The following is an 11,511-nucleotide window of genomic DNA, read 5'->3' as shown; positions in this document are numbered from 1 at the left end:
TTTAAACTTGAGAACCAGTCCCTTCGTCAGTGTCCACGTCTCGGCTCTGTATGTTAACACAGGCAGGACGCATTGCTCAAAGAGTTTTGTCTTCAAGCATTGTGGCATATTCGAAGTGAAGACTCGACGAAGCCTGCCAAACACCGCCCAGCCCAATCGAATCCTCCTATCGGCCTCCTTCTCGAAGTTGTTGCGACCTAGTTAGATAGTATGGCCTAGGTAAATATGTATAATCCTGAACAAGAACGTGAACTTTGAGAAGGGTACCATCGACCGAGACCGGTTTTGGTATGACTTGGTTGTTAAACATAAATTTCGTTTTGTCCAAGTTCGCACCGAGACCGACCCGTCGGGAGGACTAGCTTAGGCCGGTCAGCATTTGGCCTAGCTTATCCAACGAAGGCGACGAGATGTATCCGCCGTTGACGTTGATGCCTCGTTCCCCCCAATCCAAGGTCTTAAAGACATCCATCCATTACATCTCCCTGTCTTAACCCATGCTGAAGGGAAATGGGTCTTGTTCTCTGACCCTGGACATGAACGGTCATCGTCACCGCGTCGTACATATACCTCAGTACCTCGATATATCGCCAGTCGATATGACATATCTGCAGAGATTCCAGGACAGCCCAGGTCTCGACAGAGTCGAAGGCTTTTTCATAGTCCATAAATTCCATACGCAGTGGCTGATTATATTGATCTATCTTTTGTATAATCTACCAAACTCTATAATAAAATCTATCTCGTTCCTCGTCATAGTTTCGGGGCTTTGCCATGTCCACCGCCTTTGGGGCTTCTTCTCAAAAAAATGAATTCATCAAGAAGAGCCCCTCTGACTTGTGGTAGTTGACGAGTATCTGCTCTCTGCGATTCCTGCACTCCTAACCCGTGTGGTCCGATCCTCGATTCGTCGCGGTCTTGTATTCCCACTTTAGCGTTGAAGTCTCCCATAACAATGTTGTAGAAGGCCGAAGTAGTCCAATGCATGGCCCTAGTAATATCGTTAGACAAGGCTTCGATTTTATCGTCAGTGTGTGCTGAGGTCAGCGCATAGACCTGTATCACATTCAGGGAGTACCTGTCAGTGAGTTTAAGTACAAGGTACGTTACCCAGGTCGACACACTGCTGACTTTCACAACGTTATTAATGAGTGTCTTGTGGATCAGAAAACCAGCATGCGTCAGTAGTATACATTAAATTGAAATACCTAAATAAGGGGGCGGCAAAATTTTCTTCCGCCCCGAGCGGCCGACAACCACGCTACGCCACTGACTAGATAATTATCGTATCAATAGATTCATAGAAGCCTTCTAAGGTAGATAAATTAAATTTTACGTTTCTTTTTCATACAAATACTTTGGTAGATATAAATTAATACATTCAAAAGAAAAAAGTTGAAAAGAAATCGTTACCTAGGCACTGGAAATAAATAAGTGTTGAAGAATAAAATAAGTTTCGCGGTCCACCATTGTGTGAGGGTCCGCCTTCCAGTCCAAACAGTATTTCTATTGTGTCTGCCATTACCTAGCCCTCTTTTCGCCTTTTGTATTCGCCTCTTCTATTGAAGTGAGACCTTCCCAATGACGCTTTATGGTCGCTTTGAAGTATGCAAGATATATACTTACGTGCTTCCACATAATTCTAAAATATTACGATAACTACAATGTTTTCGAGATATTCATTACTACTAGGTAAATACATAATATTACTCAACATATTATATGCATATAATGTAAAGATTTTTGAATATCATATCAAAAATTGACCGCTTCAGCGAGGATCGAACCCGCGTCTCCGACTGACCGTGTCGGCGCTCTAGCCAATTAAGCTATGGAACGATGTACCCGCTAGATCGAAATTTTTGATATGATGATTTTTATATTCGGTTTAAGCGAACCGTGGCGCCGTCTATAGTGAGTTCTTTACAGAAACCCGTAACTATTCAAAGTTTCATTTACAATGAAAATCTTTGACAAGAGACGACACCATGCTATTTTTAATATGTACGATTTTATTTTTGTGTTACCCACACATTAGGAATTCTAAACATTTTTGAATATCATATCAAAAATTGACCGCTCCAGCGGGCATCGAACCCGCGTCTCCGACTGACCGTGTCGGCGCTCTAGCCAATTAAGCTACCTACCTGGCTTAGAGATCTGAAACGTCGGAACATCTTATTCACTATAAGAACACAATACTACTTGAGAGTAATTTAGTATTATTTAGCTGTGATCTTCAGTAAGGTCCAAGTATTTCCCTAGGCGGGCTGCGCCAAAATTTCAGCAGGACATTTCCTGCTCATTGATTTTTTATTACTTTATAGTATACCAGCTGATCCAGCAAACGTTTTTTTGCCATATATATTATTAACCCCCTTAATTCCCCCTTGTAACTTAGGGGTCTGAAAAATAGATGTTGGCTGATTCTTAGACTTACCCGATATGCACACAAAATTTTATAAAAATCGGTCCAGCCGTTTCGGAAGAGTATGGTAACTAACATCGTGATACCATAGATCAAGTAAAAAGAATAGATAACGCACTTAGAACAAAAAAGTGAAGCCACTTTTTTAAATATGTGTGAGTGAGTGAAGTGTTGACACTTTTTAAAAAAAGTCCCTGAAAATTTTATTAAATGGGATTAAACACAATTAATTTAATATAGGTAAAATGGGTATGCGAAAATAAAAATCTGTTTATAGTTTTAAATATATTTACTCCTTTTTTGCTTCAAATTGTTAAATAAATCTATTGCAGCCGTGTTTTGATTTAATGAATTATATAAATCTGTGTCAATGAAAATTGCGTTTTTAAGTAATTGATGATTCCTCTGAAGGGCAAGTTCCTGTTTTAAAGACGTCTAACTCTTTGCTGTAATGATTTAATTTTTTTACATTTTTTTTTTAAATAAAGTTCCTGTTTTTTTAACTTTTCTCTTAGTTTATGTTTTCTAGGTGTATCAAAGATTGAATCTTGGTTAACGACTAATTTAAGACTCATCCGGTAGGTCCTAGAACAAAAAATTCAACATTAAAATACCTAGCAGTAAGTAGTAGTATATACGTGATGGTACTCTGCGAAGTCCACGTTTTGTACCGTACATGTCAGCTTTATCAAAATGGTTTGAACAAACCACACTAGATGAGGATGGCTGTCGTTGTAGTTCATTTCAGCTCAGTCGCACAGCAGCTACCTATTCTATCTATCTCCTATTAAAATATTCGTTGGAAACCTAAAATCATGATATTTAGTAGTAAAATATGAGTAGTTAATTCAGAAATTTAAACAGACAAAGAGTTAAAAATTCATATTGACTTCAATTTAAGTAAAACATAAAATCACACGATAAAAAAAAACACAATAATGATGTCCACTTTCTACTTAATTATTTTTCTATGATTGCCTACAATTTACTTACCCGCATTTTGGGCTAATGGAAATAAAAATTACTGGTAACATTCCCTCGGTACGTCATTTCGGGGCATAGAAATTATAAGTTCCGAATAACCTCAATATTATTTTGGAATAACAAAAAATATAAAGTTTTGTATGTATTTACGTGTGAAACGATATTTCTTCAGACTTTTTGTTCACTTTGGTATTGTTTTTGCACCATTTAATTACAAAAGAACGGCATTTTATAGGCAAAGTTACTGTACGAGGCCCCGTGAGATACTAACGAAAATGAGCGTAGTTTGATGCATATGTGTGCGTGAGCGCGTGTGTTTACTTGAAGGAGCCGAGTTTTGTGGCTTCACTAACAACAAAGGCCGCGTGTTATCTACTTTTTTTTACTTCATCTATGCGTGATACGAGAAATTTATACATAAGACTAGCTGTGCCCGCGTCTTCGTTAGCGTGGATTTAACAAAAAAGTTATTGTTCAGTTCGCAGAGTTATAAAATAAATTAATTTCTAAAATAAAAATAGCCTAAGTAAATCCTTACTACATCAAGTATCAGTCAGTGAAAGTCCCGTAAAATCGGTTCAGCCGTTATTATTTGTATAGATATCAATCCAACCCGCAGTAAAGCAGTGTGGTAGATTAAGCTCCTATTCTACACGAAGAAAGAGGCCTATGCCCAGCAGTGGGCTGTTACAGGCTGAATAGTTATACTATATGTATTAGGGGCGATCGATAAAATACGTCATGCGGAGTTTTGAGGTTGTGCTCTCCTTGCGTCACTTTGCCACGCTAAAAAACACTTTTATTAACCCCCTAAAAAATATAAGGTTAAAAAAGCTCTAATTCAGTAAATTTTTATTCTAAAATGCCGCTAGTGGGAAACTTTGGGGTAGTTCTGATTTCTTTCATTCTATACGTATTTTGATGTGCTGGATCCAAATCTAAAGTTTGCAGACAAAATTTCGTGACGCAACATTGAAAAAATCGCAAAATAGCAAAAAAAAATCTGCTTTACTCCTGTCTTTGGCTAAAGCTCGAAAACTATAAAATTTTAGTACCCACGGGAAGAGAGGGGGTGGCTATATTCTTTACTGCCGTAACCACAGCTAAAAAAATAGCACATAGTTAAAGTTATTTCGGGCAAGAGTCGTGGCCAAGACTACGTATTAAAAATAATAATTTAAAAAAAAACAAATTCTCGCCTGCGTGAAGAACAACTAGTAGAAAATCAACTGAAAAAGCTGGAACAAGATAAAAATTCAATATGCACACAAAGTCAGCGAAATAAATAGAAACAATATCAAAATTTTGTGCTGTACATTTAAAATATATTAATACGGTAGTCCTTCGAAACTTTATGCAACGTCGTACATAACATGCAGTCGGAGACATGCACAAAGAGAGAATGATTTGACTTATCCTTCAATTTGTTACAGTATAATACAAACATTAAATTACTTACTTTAGGAACAGACGATCGTATGTGTATTGTGTAGATATTAAAAAAAAAGTAACACATATGAAAATAAAGACAAATAAAAAGCAAGCAAATAAAAAACAAACACAGGTTTTCATTATAGCACCAAAATACTACTTTTTAACAGCATGGTGCGAAGTCGTCTGGATATGCCAGCTCAATTTGGAACCCTTCTTATTTGGTACACTCGCAAAGAATTGAGAACATCCAAAGATCCTTCACTCAACATCTTGCGTATACGTGCAGCGGCATCTCTCACAGGAACCCTTACAGCCAGCGCCTAGCCTTCTTTAAAATGCCTGAACCATGACCTCCTTTTCCACAGACTGGTTAACGGGCGGACCGGCTGATGCAACTTGCTATTGCATTTTTCTGTCAATGTTCCGTTCAACTTGCCTCGTTGTCCAATTACTAGGCTTTTTCGTGGCCCCTTCTCCAGAACTAATTTGGGCAAACAAACCTCGATTACAAGAATATGTAATGAGTATAACGTAGTATGCGACGCCATCACCGACATCGACATTTTTCACGACACATTAAGTTGTTACAAAACTAAAATATTACAATATTATAACATTAAACCTTAGATTAATATTTTATCTCCGGCTCAATTCGGTCCAATTGGTATTCCGTGTTTATTATTGTTTATTATTGTTATTTTTGTGTTTGTTTGTTTTACTGTTTGCATTGTCTTGCATTTCTTTGTTAATTTACATTTACTCAATTATTCAAAAATACTTAAATTCTAATCAATTGTTCATAATTATTAATTCTTAAAAAAATATTAATCAATATTGTTTCAATATTAATCAAAATTTTAATCAATTGTTCAAAATTATTAATTAATAAAAAAATTATCTGACTAGCTTTGACATGTGAATGCTGTGTCACCTACAAAGGTGCACACATCAGAATTAATTAGCATTATCGTTTACAAAAGTGTTATCATGTGTGTACTGCTGGTGTTCTATTTAAATAAATAAAAAAATAAAACAATTAAAGAAATCTTTAATTCGTATAATAAATAAATAAATATATTCAACCTTGTAGATATAATTGTAGAATTGTAGAAGAAGATAATAGAATAGATAAACATTATTTTATGCCATCACGTACTTTTTTGTAGACGCAAGGAGATTAAGCTGGGTTTGTGAAGATAGCTCCAATTGGCTTGATTTTTTAAAAACTCTTTAATATTTTTCGTTAAGTATATGTCAACTGATTTTTTTTTTTTTTATTTTTTTTTTTATTCTATTTATTCAGAAAACTAACAGCTTATAACATACTATTCTTATCATAAAGCATATAACAAATAATATAGCCAATACCAGGTTTCCCTAAAGTTAACAAATTGGTATTATGGAGATATCGTTGACATAAAAGAAAAAGAAAACAACCGTCACAATCAGTACATACCGATACACAAAAAATGCTTAAGAGAATTTTGATGTTGAGACACAGTTAACTAACATTTAGCAATACACATATATAAATAACATAGTAAAAGAGGCATATATAAATAACATAATAACATACACAGATACATAATATATACTTATAGTTTATACATTGTTACGGTGACTCACGTAGTATTTTTATTATATTGGCTTTGAATATCCTTTTAGACTTTGTGAAGATGTCGACGTTTTTAAATAATGTTATACTTATGAGGGAGTCTCAGTAACAGCGAGTTTTTTAAATAATTCGAATAATGTTGAGAAACTTTCTAACATAGATGTATTACGGGTACGATATTTAGGAGTTCGAAAACCTATTTTAGATACTAGGTATGGGCAATCAATCTTACTATTTATTATGTCATAGAGCAGACCCATATCCAAAAGAATACGTCTCTGCTCTAACGAAAGCATTTCATATTCCGCGCAACCATCTTCATAATTCTCACAAATTTACGACACCGAAAGTTTAAATGTTTTATGTTTTTTTTTTTTTATATGTTCTAGGCGGTTTTGATAAATGCGGTATTGAGGTGACCATATAGGGCTAGCATAGTCCAAAATGCTCCGTACATAAACAAAATAAACACACTTAATAGCTGATATATTTGTAAACGGTTTACACACGCGAACAACAAATCCCAGGTTTTTATATGCTTTCATTAGTATATTTTCTATATGATCTGATAGTATCATTTTTTGATCAAAGTTGACTCCCAAATCTCTCAAACTTTGTTTTCTGTTAATTTGTTCGCCATTAAAATGATAGCTATATAGAATAGGCTTTGGTTTCCTTCATTCAACATTCACACTTGAAAGCGTTGATTTGGGTAAAATAAACCTAAAAAAATATACAAACAATTTTAAAAACTATATAGCTGCATAAAAATCCTTTTAGCAGCGTTTGAGTTTATTTCGAGCAGATATAGAGAGATAGAAAGATGCGGCGAGGCAGGGTACTTTTATTTGCGACATGTAGTGAAAATAGCTGTAATTGAATGATTTCAATTTCAATTTTATCTATTTGCTACTCTTGTTGTATATAAAGGCCTTTACACACAACATTACAATGTTTAAGATCAAACAAGAACTCTATAAGGGCACTGCATATTTTACAATATATAAAATTCTCGTGTCGCGATGTTTGTAGTTAAACTCCTCCGAAACCGCTTTACCGGTTCTCATGAAATTTTGTGTGCATATTGGGTAGGTCTGAGAATCGAACAACATCTAGTTTTCATCCCCCTAAATATTAAGGGTAGTCCACCCCTAATATTTTTTTTAATTTCTAGATAAATTATTATTTTTTAATTATAATTTAGCGTTGAAAAATACATAAAACCCTAAATTTTCACCCTTCTACCACCAACCCCTATTTTAAATAGCATTTAGCGACAAGACAACGTTTGCCGAGTCAGCTAGTATAATTATAACTTTTAAACTAAAGTTACAAATTTAAGTACAGTTTATTTTAGTTTATAAATAAACAGTTTATTATTATTATTATTATTAGACAATTACAAACAAACTTTTTATTAATTTACAAACTTAAACTAGAGCTAATCAAACATAATAGTTAGTACAATTAAACGAGCTACGTCATAAAAGTTAATAAAAATTTAACAGAATCATTCTTGACTATCTAATATCTATATGATCTTGATATCTTATGGTTGTGATAAAAAAAATTCACCACCCACAAAAAAACTTCGTAATTTTAAACCCATTGTGGCTACCTACCACATCGAACTATTATTACTTAAGTAGTAATAGTAATTCAATGAGGCTACTAACAGATAACTTACCTGATACCGATACCTTTACCATTTAACCTTACCGATACCTTTACCTTAAAAATACCTTCACCATTCATAACCTCAAACCATTACCATTACCAAGAAACATTGACGCGTCCGTGAAACAGAAAGCACATAGCTCTGTAAAGAGCTGTTTTAATGTTCGTGAAACAAGATTTTTAGCTCTGAAAGAATTTTATATAAATATTACCATTTTTTGTTTAAATATATTCGATCAACACCTTCTGATCAAGACTTTCATTCCGACACTACAATAGTCCCTAAACTATTATAAATTTGTTTACTTACAATATATTGTTAGTGTTCATTACGCTTATTATTAATTTAATTTAATAATATTATTTTTATTATAGTATTTTGCGATCGAAGTAAAATAAATAATTGTGTTTGCTCGCCAACGAAAATTACAAGTGATACAACGTAAGTAGACGAAAAAAATTAACAAGCTCAGTAGCCGTCACTATGATTTTCGAGGGTTTACTCGGTTTTTCTGGGATTCCATCATCAGATTCTGATTTCCTTACTATACTGGTACCACACTTGGGATATCGCCTTTCCAACAAAACAAGAATTATCAAAATCGGTTCATAAAAGTAGGTGTGTATCTTTCTATATTATTGGTAACTCTGATCTGAACGCTAATTCCGGTTCAATAGGCATTTTATAATTTTTTTTAGTGTTGATATTTGTAAAATAATATTTAACTATGTAATACAAGAAATTAAAAAAAATATATGCGCCTACATGAAACAAAATTTATATTTCCTATTGTATGCGTTTTATTTATTCGTAGTGTGTTTCTATCATAGATAAAGTAAAAAATATAGATAACGCACCTAGAACAGAAAAGTGAAGCCACTTTTTTAAAGATGTGTGAGTGAGTGAAGTGTTGACACTTTTTAAAAAAAGTCCCTAAAATTTTTATTAAGCAATTAATTTAATATAGGTAAAATGGGTATGTGGAAATAAAAACCTGTTTATAGTTTTAAATACATTTACTCCTTTTTTCGATTCAAATTGTTACATAAATCTATTGTAGCCGGGTTTTGATTTATTTAATTATATAAATCTGTTGAAAACTTGCGTTTTTAAGTAATTGATGATTCCTCTGAGGGGCAAGTTCCTGCTTTAAAGACGTCTAACTCTTTGCTGTAATAAATTGATTTTATTTTTACATTTTTTTTTTAATTAAGTTCCTGTTTTTTTACATTTCTCTTAGTTTATGTTTTCTAGGTGTATCAAAGATTGAATCTTGGTTAACGACTGATTTAGACTCATCCGGTAGGTCCTAGAATAAAAAATATTACATTAAAATACGTAGTAGTAAGTAGCAGTATGTACTTGATGGTACTCTGCGAAGTCCACGTTTTGTACCGTACATGTCAGCTTTATCAAAATGGTTTGAACAAACCAACTAGATGAGGATGGCTGTCGTTGTAGTTCATTTCGGGTCAGTCGTAAAGCAGCTACCCATTCATCTCCTATTAAAATATTCGTTGGAAACCTAAAACGATGATATTTAGTAGTCAAATATGAGTAGTTAATTCACAAATTTAAACAGAAACAAACGAGTTAAAAATTCATATTTAACTTGATTTCAATTTAGGAAAAACATAGAAATCACACGATAAAAAAAAAACAATAATGTTTTCCACTTTCTACTTAATTATTTTTCTATGATTGCCTACAATTTACTTACCCGCATTTTGGGCTAATGGAAATAAAAATTACTGGTAACACTCCCTCGGTACGTCATTTCGGGACATCGAAATTATAAGTTCCGAATAACCTCAATATTATTTTGGAATAACAAGAAATATAAAGTTTTGTATGTACTTACGTGTGAAACGATATTTCTTCAGACTTTTTATTCACTTTGGTATTGTTTTTGCACCATTTAATTACTTATGAACGGCATTTTGAAGGCAAAGTTACTGTACGAGGCCCCGTGAGATACTAACGAAAATGAGCGTAGTTTGATGCAAATGTGTGCGTGAGCGCGTGTGTTTACTTGAAGGAGCCGAGTTTTGTGGCTTCAGTAACAACAAAGGCCGCGCATTATCTACTTTTTTTTACTTGATCTATGGTTTCTATATATATAATAATAATTGTGTTGCAGACGAAAAAAAATCGACTTCAATTATATCGACAAGTAATACGACGTAGGTAGATGAAAAAAATAGGCAAGTAAATACGCATTATCAAAGATTACTCCAAAAGTTTTAGTCAGATCTCGATGAAATTTAAATGTGACTACATGATAAACATCGGCTTTCGATTAAATTAAAAATCATTGAAATCGGTACACCCAGTAAAAAGTTATGCAGATTTTCGAGATTTTCCCTCGATTTCTTTGGGATCCCTTTATCAGATCCTGGTTTCCTTATCATGGTACCACACCGGGAATATCTTCTTTCCAACAAAAAAAGAATTATCGAAATCGGTTCATAAACGACGAAGTTATCCCCGAACATACATTTAATTATATATATATATATATATATATATATATATATATAATATATACTAGTATAACTGTTTCGTCAGTATTGTTTTTTTATAGAAGAGGGGCTAAACCTTACAATTGGCTCACCTGGTGGTAAGTGAAAGCAACATCCATAGACACCCGCAACATCATACTGTAAAAAAACAGTATTGTAAGTTCCTTATATAATTGTGTAAATGTGTGTGTTTTTATTTCATATTTTTTGTGGCTATAATCCTCTAATTACTACATGCTTAATTTGCTTAATTTTACCAGTCTATGTATGTTTGAACTTTTGCGGCACTGTGCCACAGTGCTGTTTCAAAATAATTAACCACGCAAAGGCATGGGCCGATTTTGATAAACAATACGTCATTTTATTCTTCATGACGGTTCGAATGTCATAGAAAGCATAAAATTTAGAAAAATCAAAATGACGATTTTTGACACTGTATTGCGAAAAATAAAAAAAATGAAAATAGACCAACTATGTCAAGTGATGAATGTTGAATAGGGAGGTATATAAAAATTATTTTTAGGTTTCTCATATTGTTTTTAATCAGAATTACCGTTTAGGATCTAAAATTCTCACATAAAAGCATGCCAGAACTGATATTTAGCGTTATTTCATGAAAAAGAAAAAAAAATGAAACAAGTTATTCAAATTTTAAATTTTTATTGGCCTTTGAATATAATCAATTTTGTGTACATATTTCTTATATAGTCAATTTTGTTTTTGTCAAGTTTAACATTTAAATATTTTTTGCTTATTGATTTAACTAAAAGAGAGTAATGGTTCTCAAAAATGGATCGATCTGAATAATCATGTTCATCATTAAATAATTTGAGTCCAATACATTTTTTCA

The sequence above is a fragment of the Melitaea cinxia genome, chromosome 3 (genome assembly GCF_905220565.1).
Source record: "Melitaea cinxia chromosome 3, ilMelCinx1.1, whole genome shotgun sequence".
Classification (NCBI taxonomy): Eukaryota; Metazoa; Arthropoda; class Insecta; order Lepidoptera; family Nymphalidae; genus Melitaea; species Melitaea cinxia.
This window is presented reverse-complemented; position numbering follows the sequence as displayed.